The 26,562-nt window shown below is 48.8% G+C and overlaps 1 protein-coding gene across 1 annotated transcript in view; it reads left to right on the plus strand.

The window, feature by feature from the left end:
* Nucleotides 1–26,562, plus strand: part of samd14 (sterile alpha motif domain containing 14) — an 85,448-nt gene that overhangs the window by 20,565 nt on the left and 38,321 nt on the right. The gene's annotated exons all lie outside the window — the stretch shown is intronic.

Below are 26,562 nucleotides of genomic sequence, written 5' to 3' on the forward strand. Positions count from 1 at the left end.
GTGTGTGGGTGTGTCTGTGTTTGTTTGTCTGTTTGTGGCCCTTCGACAGACTGGCGTCCTGTCCTGGGTGTACCCCACCTTGCGCTCTATGGCTGCTGGGATAGGCTCCAGCCCCCTCCAGCCCTCCAACCCTTAAATGGACTAAGCGGTAGAAGGTGAGCGAGTGAGTGAGTTTAGTGTCTGCTTTATGCTCAGTGTTTGATGCTGCAAAATTCTTCATCTTCACTTTTCCTCCTCTTCATCAAATATTCATCACTGCTGCTGACATTAGCTGACTTATAAAGTGCTGACAAAGCTGCCTGAATGATGACATTATCCACATTTAGCTCTCCTGGTGCTGCACATCATCTAACAGCCACTACATCAGGGGTGGCCACGTTCGGTCCTCGAGAGCCACATTCCTGACACTCTTAGTTGTCTCCCTGCTCCAACACACCTGAATCCAAGGAAAGACTCGTTAGCAGACTTTTAATGAGCCTTTCATTGAATTCAGGTGTGTTGGAGCAGGGAGACAACTAAGAGTGTCAGGAATGTGGCTCTCCAGGACCGAACTTGGCCACCCCTGCACTACATGAACAGCAATGATTGGTTTTAATGCAGTCACATGACACGCAGGCGCCATCTTGTCTCCCAGCGCTCCCATTTGTATGCATTAATTTCCATGAACACAGAATTAAAGAATTGTTTTTTTTTTATTTCATATCATTCTACAGAATGTTAAAATCTGAAATAACATTATGTTCAAATGTCCTGCCTTTGGGGTCACGTGATGTAGCTGAGCTAAGAAGACGTGTGCTCCGGAGCTCTCAAGAGAAAACTTAGCTTAACTTATAAATAATGCTCATACCACTCTCAACTTCTTCTATTTGGTGGAATATGGACTTAAGACCTTGATGTAAGACTCAAAGTTTGATTATTGATCACTTTTCTTCTTGAGAAGCTGTGACATTGAAGCTAGCTCCAGGTGCAACATGGTGGCTGAAAACCAACATGAAGTGGAAGGAGGCTATGCGGTATTACACAAACTAAAACATGGTAATGAAGCACTTTCCCAGAAGCTCAACGCTAAAACTGCCAAAATCAACCAGTCCATTTCAGGGCTGAGGACGGTGATTGATGGGATGTGCTCATGCATTACGGAGGCGGAGGAACGGATTAGCATGGCTGAAGACAAGCTAACTGAACTGGATTCCAGTGCCGCTGCCTGATAAATAGAAGAACTTTCTCATAGATAAGGTTGACCAACTGGAGAATCAAAGCAGACAATTCACATCGTTAACCTGCAGGAGGGCGGAGAGGGTGGTGACCCCATGCAATTTTTTACAGAATGGATCCCCTCTGTGCTTGGACGAGAGTACGTCCCCCAGCCGCTGATTATTGAACAAGCACACCAATCCCCGGCTTTCAGGTCTCCAACAGAGAAACGGCCCAGGCCCATCCTCATCCGCCTGCTAAAGTACCAGGACCAGGATAAAATTCTCTGACTAGCCACTAAGATAACCAGAGAAAAAGGTGGACCAATCACCCACAATGGAAACACTGTGATGTTTTTCTAGACCTGATCACAACCCTGGTGCGGCGTACAAAAGAATACAACCACATCAAAAAGGAGCTGCACGTCAAAAAAACTCCACTTCTTCTTCATCCAGCAATTCTGAGAGTCACCCGACCAAATGGAGAGAAGAAGATTTTTAAGACACCTGAAGCAGCAGCATCTTTCCTTTGAGACCATCCGGGAGGTGAGAGACCCTGAATCTTGTCAGTGACCACAGGCGCAGCACTGCAGCTCCACAAATGTGAGAGGAGAGCAACATTTATTTATATAATTCCGCAAACTTTTCAGAGACCCTTATTTAAGTGCAGTGCCATTTCTGCCATAATTTTTCTCCTTATTTTTCATCACCAACCTATTTTTGAACATTATGCATAAGAAAGAGAAGTTACTGTCTTGAAGCAGTAATTGAAAGAAAATCAAGAAGCACTATGTTTATTTTTGGAGTTAAAGTGGATGTTAAAATGTTTATACTTTATAATATATGCAGAGTGACAATATGTTTCCATACAAAAGAGCTTGGAGCCAAACAAGGTATTAGTTAGGTATGTTACTTTAAGAGAGCGATCAACGGAGGTCCCATTGAGAGATTTTTGATGGCACCGAGTGTTCAGGGGTCGGGTGCTTCAGGGAATGGGGAAGGTGTGTGTGTATTTGCATTTTTCCATTTTCAAAGTTCAAACCTTAATAGAAAAATAAGACCAACCTGTTTTCAGGCCCAAACATTTGTTTGAGAAATAAAAATAGAACGTTTTCCTATAAACAATTATGATGGCTTTTAGAACTAACAAATTTAATTTTAATGATCAACGTACGAGGTTGGACACATAAGAAATTATTAATAGTGACTGTGTTGTATGGCTGGGGGGGCCTGGCTGCCTTTTTGTTTCTGTCTTTTGTCCTGTCTTTTGTTTTTCCTTCCAGGTGGCTTGCATTTGGGACTGAGTGGCTGTGTAGCTGAGTTTATCAGGACCTCACCCTGATCACCTGAGGCTGATCACCTGCGGCTCGTCAGGACTCACAGCTGTGGTGCATCTACATGGATTGGAACATGGTGGCATTTAAGACTGGAGTACACAGTGTGTATTTGCCAGAGACTCGACCTTGTGACCAGACGGGTGAGATCGTCGTCTCGGGAGCCATCTCATCATCAGTGGATGCAGAGAACGTCCAGGTTTGATGCATGGTCTGTGAAAGAGGAGGGGGTGAGGTCTCATGCTCGTCAGCACACTTCCTGAGGTACGTTAGATTTTGTGACTAACATTTATACAGTCAGTAAATGTGGTGTCCCTCACACCTTATTATATTGAGCTGTATGTTGGTCGTGTAATCAGCTTCCACTGCAGTGGAGTTTTGTGAACTGGGTGTTCCATGCCTGCAGGGTGGGAAGCTGATTAGTAATTAAGCCAGGAAGTGTTTGCTGTTTGTGCACCTTTGAGCGTTCTCTCTGTGTGTTGAGTGTGGACTCACATAATGATTCCTTCTTTCACAGACTCGGTTTGTCGCGGCCACCTGGGGGGTGTCGGCGGGGTCCTTGGGTCCGAATTGGTTCTGGCTCCGGACCGTTAGCGCTGCTGGGAGCGCACCGCAAAACCACCACGCCAGACCGCGCACTTTTATATTTTTTCACAGCACTGTTATGTTCATTAAACTCTGTTATCCTTTGTACCGTTCTCTGCTTATTTTATACTGGGTCCTTCAAACGCTGGTCGGTTCTCCGGGCTGCGTCCGACACATAACAGCTAACTGATCATCTGCAGAGGAATGGTCTATTTGAAGAGTTTCAGTCAGGTTTTAGAATTCATCATAGTACAGAAACAGCATTAGTGAAGGTTACAAATGATCTTCTTATGGCCTCGGACAGTGGACTCATCTCTGTGCTTGTTCTGTTAGACCTCAGTGCTGCTTTTGATACTGTTGACCATAAAATTTTATTACAGAGATTAGAGCATGCCATAGGTATTAAAGGCACTGCGCTGCGGTGGTTTGAATCATATTTGTCTAATAGATTACAATTTGTTCATGTAAATGGGGAATCTTCTTCACAGACTAAAGTTAATTATGGAGTTCCACAAGGTTCTGTGCTAGGACCAATTTTATTCACTTTATATATGCTTCCCTTAGGCAGTATTATTAGACGGTATTGCTTAAATTTTCATTGTTACGCAGATGATACCCAGCTTTATCTATCCATGAAGCCAGACGACACACACCAATTAGCTAAACTGCTGGATTGTCTTACAGACATAAAGACATGGATGACCTCTAATTTCCTGCTTTTAAACTCAGATAAAACTGAAGTTATTGTACTTGGCCCCACAAATCTTAGAAACATGGTGTCTAACCAGATCCTTACTCTGGATGGCATTACCCTGACCTCTAGTAATACTGTGAGAAATCTTGGAGTCATTTTTGATCAGGATATGTCATTCAAAGCGCATATTAAACAAATATGTAGGACTGCTTTTTTGCATTTACGCAATATCTCTAAAATCAGAAAGGTCTTGTCTCAGAGTGATGCTGAAAAACTAATTCATGCATTTATTTCCTCTAGGCTGGACTATTGTAATTCATTATTATCAGGTTGTCCTAAAAGTTCCCTAAAAAGCCTTCAGTTAATTCAAAATGCTGCAGCTAGAGTGCTGACGGGGACTAGAAGGAGAGAGCATATCTCACCCATATTGGCCTCTCTTCATTGGCTTCCTGTTAATTCTAGAATAGAATTTAAAATTCTTCTTCTTACTTATAAGGTTTTGAATAATCAGGTCCCATCTTATCTTAGGGACCTCGTAGTACCATATCACCCCAATAGAGCGCTTCGCTCTCAGACTGCAGGCTTACTTGTAGTTCCTAGGGTTTGTAAGAGTAGAATGGGAGGCAGAGCCTTCAGCTTTCAGGCTCCTCTCCTGTGGAACCAGCTCCCAATTCAGATCAGGGAGACAGACACCCTCTCTACTTTTAAGATTAGGCTTAAAACTTTCCTTTTTGCTAAAGCTTATAGTTAGGGCTGGATCAGGTGACCCTGAACCATCCCTTAGTTATGCTGCTATAGACGTAGACTGCTGGGGGGTTCCCATGATGCACTGTTTCTTTCTCTTTTGCTCTGTATGCACCACTCTGCATTTAATCATTAGTGATCGATCTCTGCTCCCCTCCACAGCATGTCTTTTTCCTGGTTCTCTCCCTCAGCCCCAACCAGTCCCAGCAGAGGACTGCCCCTCCCTGAGCCTGGTTCTGCTGGAGGTTTCTTCCTGTTAAAAGGGAGTTTTTCCTTCCCACTGTAGCCAAGTGCTTGCTCACAGGGGGTCGTTTTGACCGTTGGGGTTTTACATCATTATTGTATGGCCTTGCCTTACAATATAAAGCGCCTTGGGGCAACTGTTTGTTGTGATTTGGCGCTATATAAAAAAAATTGATTGATTGATTGATTGATAACAGACTGACCAGTATTTCACAGATCGCGCCTCTGCGTTCTGACGCCGCGCCTTTTTCCACTCACATCTGGCTGCAGGTGTCTGTTTCCGAGTGACAAACACAGTTATGAGTAGTTGTTGGCGCTCTTTTTTCTTCTGGGTGAGAAGATTCTTATAAACAGACACACAGAACACTAAAAAAAAGCATGCAAAAGTGGACTAAAAACTCTGCGAAATGGTGAGGCCGCGAAAGGTGAACCGCGTTATAGCGAGGGACCACTTTATTCTCTTTTCACATGTCAATAATTCTTGACGTGGATATTTGCTCTCTCAATTAATAAGACACGCCTAATTTTTCAGATTTCTTTATTTTTAAAATGTATTTATTTATTTTATTGTAACAAACAAATGGAGAAAACAAAACCTGATTGCAGCAGGGCGAAGGGAATGACAACACTACAGTTGTAATTATCAATTTCATTGTCTAAAACGATCACACCACATAAAGTTAAGCTCAGCGCTGCTCTGGCTCCAGGCTCTGGAGAAAAAGGCGAGCAGCGCTTTCTTTGCGGTCAGCGCTGTGGCCACGGATCGTGCTCGATAGACCAGCAATCCCGCAAAAGCGAGATTTGTATTGATTATTATGTTGTATAATCAGGAAAGTGTTATTTATATAATATATGCATTGATTTGTATAATGGCACTGTTTATCATGTTGATAATTTTCATTTTTATGTGGATTCCAGTGCTGGCTCATTTTGGTGTATAATTTACGCCACCTCTCGACCTGGTGTATATTTTCAGCGCAGCGTACGCCAACGACCACATTGATAAATGCCAAGTAGCGCAGCCGTTTTGGCGTACACCCCATATACGCTCAAATATCGCCGTACGCACATTGATACATGAGGCCCACTGTGCGTACAGGTGGTGTTTTGAATCCGACCCTCCTTAAAAAGCCTGACTTTTGTAAATTTATGAGGGAACAAATAAAAATATTTTGTGAAACAAACTGTCCCTCCTCCTCCAATAGTTTCATATTATGGGACACTTTAAAAGCCTATTTAAGAAGACAAATAATCTCCTGTACAAAAGGACTTAAAAAAATATTCTCCGCAGAAATGGTAGGCTTACAACAGCGTGGCTTCATAGTGAAAGAATGCGGGTACTAGACTGGTCTGCCTGCAGTCCAGACCTGTCGCCCATTGAAAATGTGTGGCGCATTATGAAGCGCAAAATACAACAACAGAGACTCCGAACTGTTGAACAACTGAAGTCGTACATCAAGCAAGAATGGGAAAGAACTCCACCTATAAAGCTTCAACAGTTAGTGTCCTCAGTTCCCAAACGCTTATGGAGTGTTGTTAGAAGGAAAGGTGATGTAACACAGTGGTAAACATACCACTGTCCCAGCTTTTTTGAAACGTGTTGCAGGCCTCCATTTCAAAATGAGCAAATATTTGCACAAAAATAAAAAAGTTTATCAGTTTGAACATTAAATATCTTGTCTTTGTGATGTATTCAATTGAATAGAGATTGAAGAGGATTTGCAAATCATTGTAGTCTTTTTTATTTACATTTTACACAATGTCCCAACTTCATTGGAATTGGGGCTGTAAGTATAATACATTATGCACATACAGGGTTGAGAAAAATATTTTGAGAATAAAACAAAGGTATTATAAGCTGGGGGAGAAGGATCATAAAGTCTTATTCTATTAAAGAAAGAAGACAATTAAAGAAAGAAGACAATTAATCAAATTGAAAAGGAAGATGGATGTATTGCATGGAACCCAAAAGAAATTAATTCAAAAACGTATGTTAATTTATATAAATCCAAATCCCCAGAAGGTCAGACCACAATAGATACATTTCTATCTGATAATGAGTTGCCTAAACTGAGTCTGGAGGACCAGAGCGATCTAGACGTCCCATTCACTGCAAAAGAAATTGAAAAGGCAAATCACCGGGGGAGGATGGGTCCCCCCCCGATTTTTATAAGGAATTCAAGGATCTGCTTATGCCTCTTCTTATGGAAGTAATTAACCTAACCTCGAAAGCAAAAAGCCTCCCTGACTCATTTTCAATAATTACAGTTATCCATAAAAACAACAAAGACCCCCTGTTGTGAAAGTGTAGTGACACGGACCCACAACAGGGGGCGCAAATGAACGGCCAATAGATGAGCCAAAAAGTAACAATTTAATGTTGTGAAATGTGCACAACGAATATACAGACAATCTCAATATAATTACAGTCAATCCACAAAGGTGACGTGTGGGCAGGCTCGAGGATAGAAGACGTCCGTCCTGAGAAGAGCCGGAACCACACGATTTCCGCCACCACCAAACCTGGTGAATACTGGAGCCGCCAAGTCCCGAATTCCCAGGTGATCACCGTCCCCGACTGTCGGATCTGGTACTGCTGGCGAGAACAAAGACAGTCAAGTGTGGGTGTGTGTACACCCAGTAACAACAGCGGTGGGAATACCACCTCCACCTCTCACTCAATAACTTGCAGAGTACTGAAGATTCCTCAGGGAAAAAAGTGCCTTCTAGCGCTCTCTCAGCTTCCACTGACAGCGGTACCGGTACTCCTGCAAACACTCACAATATACAAACAATATTGTAAAACGGCTGAGGATATTACCTCCAATGAAGTATGATATCTCGGCAACGAGGTGGAGATGACGTCTGGTCTTTATGGAGTGAGATGATGTTGAGTAGATGGGTGACAGCTGTCAAGAGGTAATGAGTGACAGCTGTCACCCCCAGCTGTGTCCATGGCGGCAGCGCCCTCTCGTGCCTGAAGCCCGCACTTCAGGCAGGGCGCCCACTGGTGGTGGGCCAGCAGTACCTCCTGGTGGCCCACACACAACAGGACCCCCCCCCTCAACGGGCGCCTCCTGGCGCCCGACCCGGCTTGTTGGGGTGTCGACGGTAGAAGTCGGCCAGGAGGGCCGGATCCAGGATGAAGCTTCTCTTCACCCAGGAGCGTTCCTCGGGTCCATACCCCTCCCAGTCCACCAAGTACTGGAACCCCCGGCCCATCCGACGGACGTCCAGGAGCCGGCGCACCGTCCAAGCCGGCTCCCCGTCGATGATCCGAGCAGGAGGCGGCGCCGGTCTGGGAGCACAGAGGGGTGAGGTGTGGTGAGGTTTGATACGTGACACGTGGAAAACCGGATGGATCCGCAGTGAAGCCGGGAGGTGGAGCTTCACTGCGGCAGGACTGAGGACTTTGAGGATCTTGAAGGGGCCAATGTACCTGTCCTGAAGTTTCGGGGAGTCCACCTGGAGGGGGATGTCCTTCGTGGAAAGCCACACCTCCTGCCCGGGCTGGTAAGCAGGGGCCGGGGATCGCCGGAGGTCTGCATGGGTCTTCGCCCTCGTCCGGGCCTTCAACAAGGCAGAACGGGCGGAGCGCCACACCCGACGGCACTTCCGCAGGTGGGCCTGGACCGAGGGCACACCGACCTCTCCCTCCACCACGGGAAACAACGGGGGCTGATACCCCAAACACACCTCAAATGGGGAGAGGCCGGTGGCAGAAGACACCTGGCTGTTATGCGCATACTCGATCCAGGCCAGATGGTTACTCCAGGCCGTCGGGTGCGCGGTTGTGACGCAGCGGAGGGTCTGTTCCAGTTCCTGGTTGGCCCGCTCTGCCTGTCCGTTCGTCTGTGGATGGTACCCAGACGAGAGGCTCACGGTGGCCCCCAGTTCCCTGCAGAAGCTCCTCCAGACGTGTGAGGAGAACTGGGGACCACGATCTGAGACGATGTCGGAGGGTATCCCATGCAGACGGATGACGTGGTGGACCAGGAGGTCTGCTGTCTCCTGGGCTGTTGGGAGCTTCGGGAGGGCCACAAAGTGGGCCGCCTTGGAGAATCGGTCCACTATCGTGAAGATGGTGGTGTTGCCCTGGGACGGCGGGAGACCCGTGACGAAATCCAGGCCGATGTGGGACCAGGGGCGATGAGGCACCGACAGCGGCTGGAGGAGTCCTTGGGCCTTTTTATGTACTGCCTTGCCCCTGGCACAGGTGGTGCAGGCCTGGATATATTCCTAGACGTCGGCCTCCATAGACGCCCACCAGAAGCGCTGCCGGACAACTGCCACGGTCCTTCGCACCCCTGGATGACAGGAGAGCTTGGAACCGTGACAGAAGTCCAAGACTGCAGCTCTGGCCTCTGGTGGGACGTACAGACGGTTTTTCGGACCGGTTCCGGGGTCCGGGCTCCGTGCCAGGGCCTCCCCGACGGTCTTCTCCACGTCCCACGTGAGGGTGGCCACGATAGTGGACTCCGGAATGATGGGCACTGGTGGATCCGACAGCACCGTTTTGACTTCGTCTTCGTGTACCCGGGACAAGGCATCCGATCTCTGGTTCTTGGTCCCGGGGCGATAGGTGATCCGGAAGTCAAAACGTCCGAAGAACAGTGACCAGCGGGCTTGCCTGGGGTTCAGCCGCTTGGCGGTCCTGATATACTCCAGGTTCCGATGGTCAGTGAAAACCGTGAAGGGCACAGACGCTCCCTCCAACAGGTGTCTCCACTCCTCAAGAGCCTCTTTCACCGCAAGGAGTTCTCGATTGCCGACGTCATAGTTCTGTTCAGCCGGGGTCAACCTGCGTGAAAAGTAAGCACACGGGTGAAGAACCTTATCGGTCTCTCCGCTCTGGGATAGCACGGCTCCTATCCCTGAGTCAGAGGCGTCCACTTCAACCACGAACTGGCGGCTAGGGTCGGGCTGCACCAAAACTGGCGCAGTAGAGAACCGTCGTTTCAACTCCTTGAACGCGGCTTCGCACCGATCCGACCAGGTGAAGGGGACTTTTGGAGAGGTCAGGGCTGTCAGGGGGCTAACTACCTGACTGTAGCCCTTAATGAACCTTCTATAGAAATTAGCAAAGCCGAGGAACTGTTGCAGCTTCCTACGGCTTGTTGGTTGGGGCCAATCTCTCACCGCCGCAACCTTGGCCGGATCAGGGGCGACGGAGTTAGAGGAGATGATAAACCCCAGGAAGGACAAAGACGTGCGGTGAAACTCGCACTTCTCGCCCTTCACAAACAGTCGGTTCTCTAATAACCGTTGCAGGACCTGACGTACATGCTCGACATGGGTCTCAGGATCCGGAGAAAAGATGAGAATATCGTCCAGATATACGAAGACGAATCGGTGCAGGAAGTCCCGCAAGACGTCATTAACCAAGGCTTGGAACGTCGCGGGGGCGTTGGTGAGGCCGAACGGCATGACCAGGTACTCAAAGTGACCTAACGGGGTGTTAAATGCCGTCTTCCATTCGTCTCCCTTCCGGATCCGAACCAGGTGATACGCATTTCTAAGATCCAGTTTAGTAAAGATTTTGGCTCCATGCAGGGGGGTGAACACGGAATCCAACAATGGCAACGGGTATCGGTTGCGAACCGTAATCTCATTCAGCCCCCTGTAATCAATGCATGGACGGAGTCCGCCATCTTTCTTGCCCACAAAAAAGAAACCTGCCCCCATCGGGGAGGTGGAGTTCCGGATCAGCCCGGCAGCTAATGAGTCCCGGATGTAGGTCTCCATTGATTCGCGCTCAGGTCGTGAGAGGTTGTACAGCCTGCTGGACGGGAACTCAGCGCCTGGAACCAAATCAATGGCACAATCGTACGGACGGTGCGGGGGAAGGGTGAGTGCCAGATCCTTGCTGAAGACGTCAGCAAGATTGTGGTACTCAACCGGCACTGCCTTCAGATTGGGAGGGACTTTGACCTCCTCCTTAGCCTGTAAACCGGGAGGAACCGAGGATCCTAAACACACCCGATGGCAGGTTTCGCTCCACTGAACCACCACCCCAGACGGCCAATCAATCCGGGGATTGTGCTTCAACATCCATGGGAAGCCCAAAATCACACGGGAGATAGAAGGAGTTACAAAAAACTCAATCTCCTCCCGATGGTTTCCAGACACCACCAGAGTTACTGGTTGTGTCTTGTGTGTGATTAAAGGGAGGAGGGTGCCATCTAGTGCCCGCACCTGCACTGGCGAAGGAAGCGCCACCAGAGGGAGCCCTACCTCCCTTGCCCATCTGCTGTCTAGCAGATTCCCTTCTGACCCCGTGTCCACCAGTGCTGGGGCTTGAAGGGTTAAATCCCCGCTCAGGATTGTGACTGGGAGTCGTGTGGCAATCTGTGTGTGTCTCACTTGAATGTTTTGACCCCCCCTTAGCCCAGTCTCTAAGGGCGAGTGTTGTCGTTTTGGCCGTTTGGGGCAGTTTCTCTGTATGTGCTCCTTTGAGCTGCAGAAAAAACACTCCCCGCGGATCAGCCTCCTCATTTTGGCCCTGTGCGTTTCCCTAACAACGTCAGCAGGGGGAGCTGTTGCCCCACAGAGCGCTGCGGCTGTGCAGCGTGGGGAGGGCGGCCCCTTTTCGAACCCGGAAGGGAGAGGGGCGGCGCGTATCTGGCTACGTCCTTCGCCTCGCTCCCGACGGCGTTCCTCCAACCGATTGTCTAACCGTATAACGAGATCGATAAGCCCATCTAAATCCCGCGGTTCGTCCTTAGCTACCAGCTGCTCCTTCAGAACCAACGACAGTCCGTTTATGAAGGCGGCACGGAGCGCAACGTCATTCCAGCCGGACCTCGCAGCCGCGATGCGGAAGTTGACTGCATAAGCGGCTGCGCTCTCGTGTCCCTGTCTCATTGACAGCAGCACAGTTGAAGCGGTCTCTCCTCTGTTAGGTTGATCAAACACTGTTCTGAACTCCCCCACAAACCCAGTGTATGCTGATAACAACTGTGAATTCTGTTCCCAGAGCGCCGTAGCCCAGGCGCGTGCCTTACCCCGAAGCAGAGCAATCACATAAGCTATTTTACTAGCATCTGGCGCGTACATGACGGGACGTTGTGCGAAGACGAGCGAACACTGCATAAGAAAGTCCGCGCACGTCTCCACACAACCTCCGTACGGCTCAGGAGGGCTTATGTATGCTTCAGGGGATGGTGGGAGGGGTTGTTGAACCACCACTGGAACGTTCATATCCTGCACAGGGTCGGCAGGAGGAGGAGCTGCAGCAGCGCCCTGAGTGCTTGCCGCCATCTGTGCGGAGAGAGCCTCCACCCCGCGGTTCAGGAGGATGTTTTGCTCGGTCATTTGATCCAACCGAGCCGTAAAGGCGGTGAGAATGGGCCAGCAGTACCTCCTCTTCTGGCGGCCCACACACAACACCCCCCCCTAAAATGTTCCTCTTTTCAACCAATCTCACTTTTGAACACAGACTATAAATTGATTTTGAAAGCATTAGCAAACAGGTTGAGTAAATACTTACCTAAATTGATAAACTCAGATCAGGTTGGTTTTATTCAGACGAGACTGTTGGCCAATAACTTGTTATTAAATGTTATTCATGTGGTGACCTCCAGTCCTGAGCCCAGCATAGCCCTTACCTAAAGGCCCGGTCACATGACACACGGAGATAGCTGAACGAAGGAAAAAAAAGTCCTAAAGTCACAAATCGCCGACAAAAAGTGTACGAATGAGCCTGCACTTCTCCCATCACCGAAAAGCCTGCAAGTCCAGAGCGCATAAAAGAACGAAACAAAACCGAAACTAACAAAAGAACGAACTGAACGGTGACCTTGACGCTTTAAAACAAAATCAAAACAAAACATTCATGATGATGTTACTTGACAGCGGGTGTCAGACCGAGCGCCAGCCTGTGGTCATTTCTGCAGCCAATGTGCACTCTCCACAGCACCTGCAGGCGCGAGTTCTGGTTGTCTTGACAACACGTTTGTCTTCACAAAAACAACGTGTGTGCACACGCATATTCGCATGCTGTCTGTGGTTGGAACATTCCAACCACAGACAGCATGCGAACATGCGCGCAGCTATTTATGTGTGTGCGCACAGCCTCTCCAGCCACAGACAGCACGTGTGTAAATAGTTAAAGTAGTTGATAAAACATTCTTGCCGCTATTGTTTCTGTATGACAACGTTGCTTTTCATCTCACACATGGACGAGTCACGTTCAGCTCATCGGATCTTTAGTTCTTGATCCGTTCAGACATCATCAATGTTCGCACAAGATTTCGGACTTAGGAGGTTGGATGAAGTTGGACGACAATCAAATGGAATGCTGATGGTACGGGAACTACGCAAACCATGAGGAACCGTCAAGACAGAAAGCAAAACGTATTATGGATGAACTGAGGTTGTCGTCAGGATTCGTTCACATTTTTCAACACTTTGAAAATTCTGATGAAGCGCCAGCTACAGGAACAAAGCTGGACAATGGTTAAACGATGTCTCCGAAAGTCAACATAAATCCAGATTTCTTGTTTCATTTTGGCTTTGGTGTCCTTCGTTAGTGTTGTGTGACCGGGGCTTAAGAGGCTGAAAAGGCATTTGATAGGCTTGAATGGCCATATTTTTTCAAGGTGCTGTCTAAATTTGGGTTTGGTCATTATTTTATTAATTTGGTTAAAGCTCTCTATAAGAAAGCACAAGCCAAAATGATCACCAATGGACAAATGTCCACTGCCTCCCCCCTAAGCAGGTCCAGCAGACAAGGCTGCCCTCTGTCCCCTGGACTCTTCGTTCTGGCAACCAAGGCTCTGGCTGAGATGGTCAGACAGGATTCAGATATAAAGGGTGTAAAAGTGGGTCAGATGACACACAAAATCAATCTTCTGGCAGACAACATAATTCTGTATTTAAAAAGTCCACTTGAATCTCTTGCTAAATTACAATTAGTTCTACATACCCTTGGATCTGTCTCAGGATATAAGGTAAATTACAATAAAAGTGAAATTCTTCGGCTTTCAAACTTTCATGATGATGAATATCAGCAAAAGAGCCCATTTAAATTGTCCCCAAATGAGATAAGATATCTTGGAATTATGGTGGATAATAATTTTAAGAACCTATACAAACTTAATTATGTAACACTAGTTAGCCATCAAGGTTGGGTAGGATTACTTTGAAATGTAATCCAAAAGTAATCAGATTGCAAGTAATCCAAATGTATGTACATACATACATATAATCCACATGTATTCTTTCAATACAAGTAGAGACAGACACCCTCTCTACTTTTAAGATTAGGCTTAAAACTTTCCTTTTTGCTAAAGCTTATAGTTAGGGCTGGATCAGGTGACCCTGAACCATCCCTTAGTTATGCTGCTATAGACGTAGACTGCTAGGGGGTTCCCATGATGCACTGTTTCTTTCTCTTTTTGCTCTGTATGCACCACTCTGCATTTAATCATTAGTGATCGATCTCTGCTCCCCTCCACAGCATGTATTTTTCCTGGTTCTCTCCCTCAGCCCCAACCAGTCCCAGCAGAAGACTGCCCCTCCCTGAGCCTGGTTCTGCTGGAGGTTTCTTCCTGTTAAAAGGGAGTTTTTCCTTCCCACTGTAGCCAAGTGCTTGCTCACAGGGGGTCGTTTTGACCGTTGGGGTTTTACATAATTATTGTATGGCCTTGCCTTACAATATAAAGCGCCTTGGGGCAACTGTTTGTTGTGATTTGGCGCTATATAAAAAAAATTGATTGATTGATATTTTAATTTTTTTTTTTTTACAATATTTGAAGAGATTTGGCAGCCCTATCTAGATTATATGGGCGCCCTGCTGTCTTCTATAGTGGACAGCACCTAGACGGGTTACTACAATGAGCCTCTGATCATTAATATTTTATTATATCATTTCCAAGGAATTCCATGGTGTGGGGTATTAAAAGACCGAGACCCAGTGAGTCACACATTAAATGTGATAAACTACAAATGTTTATATTTTGACATGAATGTTCTTTATTTGTTTAAATTAAAAGTCATCACTGTAAATAAGACAGAATGTTGGGAAGGTGTCGTGACACGGACCCACAACAGGGGGCGTTAATGAACGGACAATGGAATAGCCAAAAAGTAACAATTTAATGTTGTGAAGCGCACAACGAAGTACAGACAATACAAATATTGCAGAATGTCAATTATACACCAGGTGACGTGTGGCAGGCTCGAAGATAGAAGACGTCTGGTGCGAGAAGAGCTGGATCCCACACAGCTTCCACCACCAACGGATCTGAAGAACACCGGAGCTGCCAAGCCCTGCGCCCCAGGTGGCCACTGTCTTCAGCAGTCAGACCCGGTACTGCCGGCAGAGAACAGAAACAGTTTTTGATGAGTGTGAGTTCGCACACTCAGTAATCCCACAGTCTGTGTTCAATTAGGAGGGAGAACCTCCACCTCCGATAACACACTCGGACAGCTCCTGAGACAACCACTTATCTGGGTGGGGTGGGAGGCGAAGCCGTCGCGGTCCACACCAAACGCCAACACAGCAGACAAGGACTCCGTCACAGGAAAACGGCTGCAAAAGAGATCAGACTTTTGTTCGGTTTTAGATTCAGCAGAGAATTACCTGTATGGTAGCTGATTTCTCGGCGGGGAGGTGGAGTTGCAGTCCGGTTTTTATGGAGGTTGACGTAGATGAGTGACAGCTGGTGGTGATGATGTGACAGCTGTCACTCCACTGGTTCCGGCGCCCTCTCGTGCTTGAAGCCTGCACTCCAAGCAGGGCGCCATCTGGTGGTGGTGGGCCAGCAGTACCTCCTCTTCAGCGGCCCACACAACAGGACCCCCCCCTCAACGGGCGCCTCCTGGCGCCCGACCAGGTTTGTCCGGGTGCCGGGCGTAGAAGTCGGCCAGGAGGGCCGGGTCCAGGATGAAGCTCCTTTTCACCCAGGAGCGTTCCTCGGGGCCATACCCCTCCCAGTCCACCAGATACTGGAACCCCCGATCCTTGCGACGAACGTCCAGGAGCCAACGCACGGTCCATGCCGGCTCCCTGTCGATGATCCGGGCAGGAGGCGGTGCAGGTCCAGTGGTGCAGAGTGGTGAGGTGTGGTAAGGCTTGATCCGTGACACGTGAAAGACAGGATGGATCCGCAGTGAAGGTGGTAGCCGTAGCTTCACTGCAGCCGGGCTGAGGACCTTGGTGATGGGAAACGGTCCGATATACCTGTCCTTGAGTTTCTGAGAGTCCACTTGAAGTGGGATGTCCTTTGTTGACAACCACACCTCCTGCCCGGGCTGGTATGCAGGGGCCGGGGAACGCCGGTCTGCATGGGCCTTGGCCCTCGTCCGGGCCTTCAACAGGGCAGAATGGGCGGTCCGCCACACCCGGCAGCACCTCCTGAGGTGGGCCTGGACCGAGGGCACACCGACCTCTCCCTCCACAAGTGGAAACAATGGGGGCTGGAACCCCAAACACACCTCAAATGGGGAGAGGCCGGTGGCTGACGACACTTGGCTGTTGTGGGCGTACTCGATCCAGGCCAGATGGGTGCTCCAGGCCGTCGGGTGCGCGGAGGTAATGCAACGGAGGGCCTGCTCCAGCTCCTGGTTGGCCCGCTCTGCCTGTCCGTTTGTCTGAGGGTGATACCCGGACGAGAGACTCACGGTGGCCCCCAGTTCCCTGCAGAAACTCCTCCAGACCTGAGAGGAGAACTGAGGGCCACGGTCTGAGACAATGTCCGCTGGTATCCCATGCAGACGCACGAAGTGGTGGACCAGGAGGTCTGCTGTCTCCTGGGCCGTAGGGAGCTTCGGGAGGGCCACGAAGTGGGCCGCCTTGGAGAACCGGTCCACTATCGTGAGAATGGTGGTGTTGCCCTGGGATGGCGGGAGGCCCGTGACAAAGTCCAGGCCGATGTGGGACCAGGGGCGGTGAGGCACCGATAGGGGCTGGAGGAGTCCTGAGGTCCTCTTGTGGTCAGCCTTGCCCCTGGCACAGGTGGTACAGGCCTGGATGTAGTCCCGGACATCGGCCTCCATAGACGCCCACCAGAAGCGCTGCTGGACTACCGCCATGGTCCTGCGCATCCCGGGATGACAGGAGAGCTTGGAACCATGGCAGAAGTCCAAAACGGCAGCTCTGGCTTCCGGTGGGACGTATTGTTTATTCTTCGTGCCGGTCCCCGGGTCCGGGTTCCGTGTCAGGGCCTCCCAGTCGGTCTTCTCCACGTCCCAGGTGAGGGCGGCCACGACAGTGGACTCGGGGATGATGGTCTGTGTGGGGTCTGACAACTCGGCCTTGGCCTCCTCTTCATGCACCCGGGACAGGGCATCCGATCGTTGGTTCTTGGTCCCGGGGCGGTATGTAATCTGGAAGTCAAAGCGCCCGAAGAACAGTGACCAGCGGGCTTGCCTGGGGTTCAACCGCTTGGCAGTCCGGATGTACTCCAGGTTCCGATGGTCCGTGAAAACCATGAAGGGCACCGTCGCTCCCTCCAACAGGTGTCTCCACTCTTCAAGAGCCTCCTTCACTGCCAGGAGTACCCGATTGCCGACGTCATAATTCCTCTCAGCCGGGGTCAACCTGCGGGAAAAATAGGCACAAGGGTGGAGGACCTTATCAGACTCCCCGCTCTGGGACAGCACAGCTCCTATCCCTGAGTCAGAGGCATCCACTTCCACTGTGAACTGGCGAGTAGGATCGGGCTGCACCAGAACTGGTGCAGTAGAGAACCGGCGCTTCAACTCCCTAAACACGGCCTCGCACCGATCCGACCAGGTGAAGGGGACCTTAGTGGAGGTCAGGGCTGTCAGGGGGCTAACTACCTGACTGTAGCCCTTAATGAACCTCCTGTAGAAGTTCGCAAAGCCGAGGAACTGTTGCAGCTTCCTACGGCTTGTTGGGTGGGGCCAATCTCTCACCGCCGCAACCTTGGCCGGATCAGGGGCGACGGAGTTGGAGGAGATGATGAACCCTAGGAAGGACAAAGAAGTGCGGTGGAACTCGCACTTCTCGCCCTTCACAAACAGCCGGTTCTCCAACAACCGCTGTAGGACCTGACGTACATGCTGGACATGAGTCTCAGGGTCCGGAGAAAAGATGAGTATGTCGTCTAGATATACGAAGACAAACCGATGCAGGAAGTCCCGCAAGACGTCATTAACCAATGCTTGGAACGTTGCGGGGGCGTTTGTGAGGCCGAACGGCATGACCAGGTACTCAAAGTGACCTAAGGGGGTGTTAAATGCTGTCTTCCACTCGTCTCCCTTCCGGATCCGAACCAGGTGGTACGCATTCCTAAGATCGAGTTTAGTGAATATTTGGGCTCCATGCAGGGGCGTGAACACCGAATCCAACAGAGGTAAAGGGTATCGATTGCGAACCGTGATCTCGTTCAGCCCTCTGTAGTCAATGCATGGACGGATTCCGCCGTCCTTCTTACCCACAAAAAAGAAACCCGCGCCCATCGGGGAGGTGGAGTTCCGGATCAACCCGGCAGCTAAGGAGTCCCGGATGTAGGTCTCCATTGATTCCGGATGTGAGAGGTTGTACAGCCTGCTGGATGGATACACAGCGCCCGGGATCAAATCAATGGCACAATCGTACGGTTGGTGCGGGGGAAGGGCGAGTGCCAGATCTTTGCTGAAGACGTCAGCAAGATCGTGGTATTCCTCCGGCACCGCCGTCAGATTGAGGGGGACTTTGACCTCCTCTTTAGCTGTCTCACCGGGTGGAACAGAGGATCCTAAACACTCCCGGTGGCAGGTTTTGCTCCACTGCGTCACAACCCCAGACGGCCAGTCAATCCGGGGATTGTGTTTCAACACCCATGGAAAACCCAAAATCACTCAGGAGGTAGAAGGTGTTACATAAAACATAATCTCCTCCCTGTGATTCTCAGACACCACCAATGTCACGGGCTGTGTCTGGTGTGTGATTAATGGAAGAAGGGTGCCATCTAGTGCCCGTACCTTCAAAGGTGAAGGCAGAGCCACCAGAGGGAGCCCTACTTCCTTTGCCCATCTGCTGTCCAGCAGATTCCCTTCCGACCCCATGTCTACGAGTGCTGGGGCGTGAAGGGTTAAATCCTCACTAAGGATTGTGACTGGGATTTGTGCGGATCTACGGGGTTTCCCCGCGTGCGTGTTATGGCCCACACTTAGCCCAGTTTCTAAGGCGTTGTAGTTTGACCGTTTGGGGCAGTTCCTCTGTATATGACCACTAGAGCCACAGAAAAAACACTCCCCGCGGGCCAGCCTCCTTTGTCGATCATTTGATTTCATTTTGGCTCTGCTCGTGTCCATAGCTTCGTCAGCAGGGGGAGCTGTTGCCACACGGGGCCCTCTGGCTGTGGAGCGTGGGGACGACGGCACCCTTTCGGACCCGGAAGGAAGAGGGACGGCCCATGCCCGGTCACGCCCCCCGCCCTGCTCCTGATGGTGTTCCTCTAAGCGGTTGTCTAAACGCATAACCAGGTCGACAAGCCCGTCAAAATCCCGCGGTTCCTCCTTAGCCAGCAGATGCTCCTTCAGGACCGGAGACAGTCCGTTTATGAAGGCGGCGCGGAGTGCAACGGTATTCCAGCCGGACCTCGCAGCCGCGATGCGGAAGTCGACTGCATACTCGGCTGCACTCCGGCGCTCCTGTCTCATTGACAGTAGCACGCTCGAAGCGGTCTCGCCTCTGTTGGGATGATCAAAAACCTGTTTGAACTCCCTTACAAACCCAGCGTATGACGTTAGGAGCCGTGAGTTCTGCTCCCAGAGTGCCGTAGCCCAGGTGCGTGCCTCTCCTCGAAGCAGATTAATAACATATGCCACCCGGCTAGCGTCTGACGCGTACATGACAGGACGCTGTGCAAAGACGAGCGAACACTGCATTAGGAAGTCCGCGCACGTGTCGACACAACCTCCGTATGGCTCCGGAGGGCTTATGTATGCTTCAGGGGACGGAGGGGGGGTCGTTGAACGACCAGTGGAACGTCTGTGTCTGACAAGGGACCAGCAGGAGGAGGTGCTGCAGCAGCGCTTTGATCGCGTGCCTCCACCCTGGTGGTGAGAGCCTCCATCCTCCGATTGAGGATAACGTTCTGCTCGGTTACTAGATCCAACCGAGCAGTGAAAGCAGTTAGAATTTGCTGCAGCTCACCTAACACGCCTCCTGCTCGCGCCTGTGCACCTCGCTCTTCCATTGGCTGTTCAAGCTCCGGTTGATGCCCCTCAGGATCCATGACGCTGGCCGAGAAATCCTGTTGGGAAGGTGTCGTGACACGGACCCACAACAGGGGGCGTTAATGAATGGACAATGGAATAGCCAAAAAGTAACAATTTAATGTTGTGAAGCGCACGACGAAGTACAGACAATACAAATATTGCGGAATCTCAATTATACACCAGGTGATGTGTGGCAGGCTCGAAGATAGAAGACGTCTGGTGCGAGAAGAGCCGGATCCCACACAGCTTCCACCACCAACGGATCTGAAGAACACCGGAGCCGCCAAGCCCTGCGCCCCAGGTGGCCACTGTCTTCAGCAGTCAGACCCGGTACTGCTGGCAGAGAACAGAAACCGTTTTTGATGAGTGTGAGTTCGCACACTCAGTAATCCCACAGTCTGTGTTCAATTAGGAGGGAGAACCTCCACCTCCGATAACACACTCGGACAGCTCCTGAGACAACCACTTATCTGGGTGGGGTGGGAGGCGAAGCCGTCGCGGTCCACACCAAATGCCAACACAGCAGACAAGGACTCCATCACAGGAAAATGGCTGCAAAAGAGATCAGACTTTTGTTCGGTTTTAGATTCAGCAGAGAATTACCTGTATGGTAGCTGATTTCTCGGCGGGGAGGTGGAGTTGCAGTCCGGCTTTTATGGAGGTTGACGTAGATGAGTGACAGCTGGTGGTGATGATGTGACAGCTGTCACTCCACTGGTTCCGGCGCCCTCTCGTGCTTGAAGCCCGCACTCCAAGCAGGGCGCCATCTGATGGTGGTGGGCCAGCAGTACCTCCTTTTCAGCGGCCCACACAACACAGAAATTGTTTTAATTCACTTCTCCCCATGAAAGACCTGCAGACCTGTATCTAGGGTCTGTCTCCAGCTGTTCTTAGGTCTACCTCTTCTTTTCTGGCCTTGAGGGTTCCATTCTAGTGATTGACAACTAATGTTGTTTGCATCTTTCTTTAATATATGCCCTATCCATTTCCATCTTCTGGTTTGGGTGATATGTGAGACTGGTAAATGGTTGGTCTTCTGCCAAAGTTCTTTATTGGCAGTCTTTGTGGACCATCTTCCCTCCCTGGATCGCCACCTTATCGTGGTGGAGGGGTTTGTGTGGTCAAGTGATCCTGGGAGCTATGTTATCTGGAGCATTAGTTCCTGGTGTGCCCACCGTTGGCAAATTGGCCCCAGGTGAGGAGACAGACAAAGGGTGATCGTTATGACCCTGTATGATTGACACAAGTAGGGATGGACAGTGGGACTCGGTTGGGCTCAGCTAAAAGAAACGACATGTGTCTTCCCCATGTGGGCTCACCACCTGCATAAAGTCTGTAGAGTTTTTTTTAACCTTTATTTAACCAGATAAGTTGCTAAGAAAAATTCTTATTTACAATAACGACCTGGTGGATAGGGAGAAACACAGAGGTAAATCACAAAAGTGGATTAAACAATACACTTTTACAGCATATACAACAGAACAGGTTTACAACTGTAGAATTAGTAGGAAACAATAACATTTTCAGTCTTATACACAAAGCTGCTAGTGCCAATGGGGATGGGCCGGACGTATACAGGATAGTGTCATCTGCATATAGGTGAATGGATGAGCCAAGAGATACTGCCGAGGGTCTGGTGTGCTGTTATCTTGGCAGCAGTCAAGGGCAACTACCCATACGGACTGACACTCGGTTATGGAACTTAACTCTGAAAACGTGGAATATTACCTCTCTGGTGGAGAAAGAAATAGAAATAGTTGGGCTCACCTCCACGCACAGCATGGGCACTGGAACCATACTCCTGGAGCCCATGGATTCAGGAGGAGCAATGCGGGTTTTGTCCTGGTCGTGGAGCGGTGGATGAGCTCTTTACCCTCGCAAGGAGGACTTTGTAAAAGCTGATGAATCATGCAGAATACAAATGAATGGACATAATGAGGAAAAACTGAGTGGAGATGTGTGAAGTTGGTTTAACTGACTGTACTGCAGGCGGCCACTGGGGGGGTTACATTTTCGTTTCACTGTCAGTGACTGTCTCACTGTTATGTTATCTGATTGCAGTTTAAATAATTAACTGATGCCTTATGGTGGAGGAGTTTGTGGGTTCCACTGACCTTGGCATATTGTTCTGTCAGGTTCAGCTCTTAAAACAAAACATGATGTCACCTCCATCCAGAAGGACAGAGTAAAGAGCCTGGTGCACTGTTCTATGGACAGCGGACGGGTGCAAATCTCACATCATCTGACACTGTTATGGTTATGGTACATGACTCTTGGAATGTGGAACATCACCTCTGTGGTGGGGAAGGAGCCTGAGCTGGTGTGGGAGGCTGAGTGATACCAACTAGAAATATTTGGACTCACATCCACATGCAGCATGGGCTCTGGAACTAAAGTTCTGGAGAGGGGCTGAACACTCTCTTTTTCTGGAGTTGTCCATGGTGAGAGGCACAGAGCGGACAGATGGATGTTCTACCAGTCTGTGGTAGCCAGTGTCCTCTATTACATTGTGGTGTGCTGGGGGGGGCAACACATCCAAGAAGAACACACACAGGCTACACAAACTGATCAGATGGGCTGGCTCTGTGGTTGACATGAAGCTGGACTCTCTGGTGACGGTGGCAGAGAAGAGAACATTGGACAAAGTGCTGGACATTATGGACAACAGAAGGGAATGCTGTTGTTATTTACTTCCACTTTTCCCGCACATGCGCACACAGGCTGTAGGCAGAAAACTCCAAACTTCAAACAGATGCGGTGAGAAAACGCACGGGAAGATGACTTTAGGCTACGTGTCAAGTCTTAATCCCGAAGATCGAAAGCGACATTGTGAGAAATTAAATCTTGGAGACGATGACCATAAAAGATTTCAAGTTTTTGGAGGCATACAATTATTTTATGAGTCGTCACCTGAGGGATTGCTGTTATCAGCCTGTTGATGCAGACGTTGATGTCTGTCTACATTCTTTCTGTTGTCTGGTCCCGTCTGTGTGGGCTGAGTGCAGCAGCAGGACGTGCTTTGAAGTTGAGGAACTTTTTAAAAGCGGTCCAAAAAAGACACTCCTGCACAGTCCGGTGGGTGTGCGCATCATGATGTCATGATGGGAGGAAAAGCAATGAGCCAAAGGTTTATCTGTGACACCCCCCGAAAATACCACAACGAAGAGGCAGCTTTAATTATATCCACCTGCACGTTGATTACATGCACCTGTGTGGATCACACGACTTTATATACACACACATATATATATATATATATGAAATCAAATATTAATGTCTTCACTTTGATGTATTCTCTGTAATCATGTCTTTGATTCTGTTCTCTATTTTTCATATATACGTATATGCATGTGTGAAAGTTCATGTACCATTATTCCTTTAAATAATTACTTAGTGTCAAAAGCAATCATATACGCTGAACAGTTCAAGTGATCATTAAAACTGTAAAGTGAGCAGATGATCTTTGACCATTCAATGTGCAGATTGTTTTTCTAGAATGTCAGACTGGTTGGCTAGGGTCATGTTTGGCTAATCACAGATGTGTACTTTTGATTAATGGTTCAGCCTTGAAGAAGAGCATTGTAACTGGAACACGGTTCAAGGGCTGGACATTGTTATGGAAAGCTTAGGAGACTGAGGGCTCAAAAGCCATAACAGTTTTCATATCAATGTAAGACCAGACTTTGTGTCTTTCCATTGTTTTGAGATATTGTCACCCCTATATGCTGTATGTAACGATATTCAATAAAAAGGAGAGGCAAATGGGCAGGACCTTTAGGGCGGACAACAGTTCTTTCTGAAGGAGCTTCTCGTTTGTCCTCTCCTGTACAGGACAAAGAAATTCAGTGTCTCTTGTGTGATCATTTCTGTGTGTAAACAGTTGTTCTTTTCAGGTCAAACTCTGAACAACTCTGACAATATATATATATATATATATATATAGTGTGTGTGTGTGTATTCATACATTTCTACATTTCTACATTTTAACAACCTGAAAGCCACCAGACCAGTTTGAATTGAACTATGGGCTCTTGGACAGTTGCCTCTCTGTTTCTTCTTGCTGGTTTTATTTTTTCTGCGGCTTACAGGCATTTTGACGTTGGTAAGCCCAACTTTAGAACGTTTGTCACCAACATTCGAATGCCAACGTTCGTCCATTTGTCTGCAAAATCGCTCTTTTGCACGTGCTAAACTGCGTTTGATTTCAAAATGAACTGAAAATCAGATCGTAGTTTGCAGCACTCAGTAACGTCAGACACAGTTTATTGCCTAAATGTGGAGCTGCACAGAGAAAACCAAAAGAAAAAAGAAAAAAAGAACAGAAGGGGAGGTGTGTTTTTAATGTGATGAGGTGGAATACAGGGTGAGCGCATGTGATCCCATCTGCCTCCTGTACTGGACACAATTCTGGGCCAAACCACATCCGATCCTTGAGGCTATATGCTTGCAAAGTGAAAATCTTTAAAACGGATTGTCATCCATCTGGATCTGATGTGTTTTTTTTATGCACGGCACTGATCTGTCAGCGTGTGATGGATCACCGAGTGCACACAGTCAGTGGCTGCATAAAAGTTTTCTGCCTGGGTGGGGCCCGCACCAGAGGAGCCTCTTCAGCCACAAACTGCTCCTTCCCAAGTGCAGGACCAACAGACTGAAAAACTCCTTTGTCCCTCAGGCCATCAGACAGTACAACTCCTCACGCGGGGGGAAGAGGAGTAACAGGAAGACAGGGGTTGGGAATGAGAATGAGAGGAACAATAGTAGCCAGTAAACCAGTATTGATCAGTATGTCTGGTATTGATATTGTGTATTTGTATATACAAGGTCTGTGAGAAAAGTATCCAACCTTTTTATTTTATGCAAAAAATATATGGATTTGATTCATGTTTTTACGTCAGCCAAGCTTGAACCTTCGTGCACATGCGTGAGTTTTTCCACGCCTGTCGGTTGAGTCATTCACCTGTGGGCAGGCTTTGAGTGAGCACTGGTCCACCCCTCTTGTCGTTGTTTCATTGCGAGGAAATGGCGGAATGATTTGGGCTTTTTTGTCATGGAAAGCAGCGCGGAGGCTTTGCGCGTCACGACCAATTCGCTGATGAAGGGAGACAAAGGAACACCTCCGTTTCGGAGTGTTAAAGGACAAGTTGGGACATGCCCCAGCTCCCCACAATTTCTCTTATACTCACTCGACTGGTAAGCACTGAAAGCCGAGATAGACATGTCCCAACTTGTCCTTTAACACTCCGAAACGGAGGTGTTCCTTTGTCTCGCTTCATCAGCGAATCGGTCGTGACGTGCGAAGCCTCCGTGCGGCTTTCCATGACAAAATCTCTTGTTAAAAGTGAAATCTGCCTGAAAATGGCTGATGTCCAGCTCTTGTGATAACCAGAGAAATTGCACACAACAGTCCTGGCTCCACACAGCGATCCGTTTAGAAATGATGTGGTGGTTTCTGCCTCTTGATGGCGGCTCGGAGCGCGGGGTGCCGTGCGCCATTATGGGCCGTCCTTAAAGCTGTAATAACACTCCTTATTCTCTGTGAAGCCCGTAAAATTTTCACCGAAAGCCAGATAAATTTTTCGAATGGTTTCCAGCTGCCTGTCTCTAACAGTTTCGGAAAAAATTCTGATGGAAAAAAAGCCCAAATCATTCCGCCATTTCCTCACAATGAAACAACGATGAGAGGGGTAGAGCAGCGCTCACTCAAAGCCTGCCCACAGGCGAATGACGCAACCGACAGGCATGGAAAAACTCACGCATGCGCACGAAGGTTCAAGCTTGGCTGACGTAAAAACATATGAATCAAATCCATATATTTTTTGCATAAAATAAAAAGGTCTGATACTTTTCTCACAGACCTCGTATTTGCAAACTGCTTTTCACTTTTGATAGTCTGTGTGCTTCTTACTCTTTGTGCTGCTATAAAATGCTGCTGGAACCTCAATTTCCCTGAGGGAATCTTCCCAAGGGATCAGTAAAGTTCTGTCTAATCTAATCTAATCTTTATTCGCAAGACTGGACTTCTGTGCTGGTCATGGACTGTCCATCACAAATGCCTTCAAGCACAAGATTGTTCATAAGTGCACTTGGTACAAGACTGCCACAGGTCAAAAGTTGATAATTGATTGTTTTAATTGTGTCATAAGTCTTGCGACCATATGTGAAAAGAGGAGCGGAGCTGTCAACTGATAACAACTTGGTGTTGAGTAGTGTCAGGTTGTAGGGTAAGCCACCAAACCAGCCTTGAAGGTTTAAATGCAGTGTGAGGGTTTTCTGGGAATATTTAGTGAAAGAACTTGTCCACATGGCTTTCAACTCACACCTCTCAAGGAACGTCTACATCCCAAGGGAGATTTGGGACATGGAATTGGAATGGTCCACGATCAAGACGTCCATTGCTAAGGCCGAGACTTTGAGCTGCAGTGGCACCTCCAGAGATTTTTTTCTGCAGGTGCTATGGTTGGAGCCTGGCATTTTTATGAGGGTGCTATGGGCTCATGTGTCATGACAGCTCTGTGCTACACATCTTCACATGGTGAGAAGCTCAAATATCTGGGAGGGACAGGTAGTAGAATGGCTGTTTCTTCTTATCAAA

This window comes from Thalassophryne amazonica, chromosome 16, assembly GCF_902500255.1.
Source record: "Thalassophryne amazonica chromosome 16, fThaAma1.1, whole genome shotgun sequence".
NCBI classification, from domain to species: domain Eukaryota; kingdom Metazoa; phylum Chordata; class Actinopteri; order Batrachoidiformes; family Batrachoididae; genus Thalassophryne; species Thalassophryne amazonica.